Raw genomic sequence first — 1529 nt, forward strand, 5'->3', positions numbered from 1 at the left:
ATCATAGAACAATTGGCTGATTGTGCCCAGGACTTGAGTGGATGTGCAGGTTAACACAATGTAAATTCCAGTTGACAATGCACACACTTGTGGAACAAAAGATAGGTAAATATAACATGGGCTATAAGGCCACCAACGTACTAATTTTTCCTTTTTTCACCCTAACTCTTCTAATTCAACTTTGGTGTCTTGAGTCTAGGGCTGCTGCTGTATTTCTAAGAGGAACTCTTCCCAAACCAAAGGCATGACATGTTTGTGCTTCTGAGTCATAAAGAGATGGACCTTCAGGAAAGATGGCCTACAGATTCAAAAGTTAGGTATATATATCTAAATGCCTGGCCTAAAAAATTCTAAACAAACCGAATAAAGCAACACACTTATTCTTTTGTTGTTAAAAATGACCGGACTATAAAGGTTTCAGTAGATGAGGCCACACAGAAGGTAACTGGGACTGAATAAAAAACTGAAAATGTATAGTTTCTAAAAAGAGAACTAGAATATATAAGGTTGGTGTTATTGTTGGAGAAATACTGAATAGGTTTAAGAGAATATAAGAAAGGAATGAGAGGTTTAAGAACCATTTGCTTCACACAGAATCTTTAAAATAGACAACTATACAAAACTTATCTATTCTTAAGACATTTAAAGAAGTTAATACAAAGTGGAAAATGTAGTGTTAGTTATCTTCTTCCTCATCTTCTTTAACTACTGGGGTACCATCTAGCTTTTTCAGTTTGGGCATTGTCTTGGTTGCCTCTTCAATCCAGTTCTCAGCAGAATGTTTCTCTTCCAAGAGATTGCCTACAAACACCAGGTCTTCTAGGCATGGCAGTTCTGCCAGCTTCACAAATTCAGCCATCTTTCACCAGGTTATTAGACATGTAGAGAATCTTCAGTTTCTTCATTACATGGGTCCCTTTCAACTTCTCAGTAAAATTGTAGGGGATCCACAGTTCTTCTAATGTGTCCCCTACTACTTCCAGTTCATTTAAGTTGTTTGTGTTGTTTCTTCCTAAAGACAATATTCTTAAGGTTTTTAAGTCATTCAGGTTTGCAGTTTTTTCAATGCAGTTTGTAGTCAGTGAAAGCTTCTCACAGTTAGAAAGTGTGGACAATGATGCGTCCATCTTCTCTACAGGGGGAATCTGGGCATACAGCCTTATCGCTCTGGCTTCAGATGGCTTCTGGCCGGTTTTCTCTTCCCCTCTGGCTAGTGCTCCTTTGATTGTTGTTGCTTCTGCCATTCTGGCAGTTGCTACTGTCATTTCTGTTTGTGTTTAGTTCTGTTTGTTCATTTGTTTCATTTTTTAGATTCCACATGTAAGTGAAATCATACATTATCTGCCTTTCTCTGACTTGTTTGACTTAACATAATATCCTCTAGGTCTATCCATGCTGTTGCAGATGATAAGATTTCTTTCTTTTTTAAAGACTGAGTAATTTTCCACTATTGTTGGAAGAAGGTGTTTGCTATGACTGACAAAACTCTGTTAGCTTTTGTCCTGCTTCATTTTGTACTCCGAGGCCAA

At 37.6% G+C, this 1529-nt stretch overlaps 1 pseudogene; it reads right to left on the minus strand.

Moving 5' to 3' along the window:
* Positions 1 to 676: 676 nt before the first annotated feature.
* LOC782232 (dynein axonemal light chain 1-like) lies at positions 677 to 1325 on the minus strand (annotated as a pseudogene).
* Positions 1326 to 1529: the final 204 nt, after the last annotated feature.

This window comes from Bos taurus, chromosome 29 (assembly GCF_002263795.3).
Source record: "Bos taurus isolate L1 Dominette 01449 registration number 42190680 breed Hereford chromosome 29, ARS-UCD2.0, whole genome shotgun sequence".
In the NCBI taxonomy this organism is placed as follows: domain Eukaryota; kingdom Metazoa; phylum Chordata; class Mammalia; order Artiodactyla; family Bovidae; genus Bos; species Bos taurus.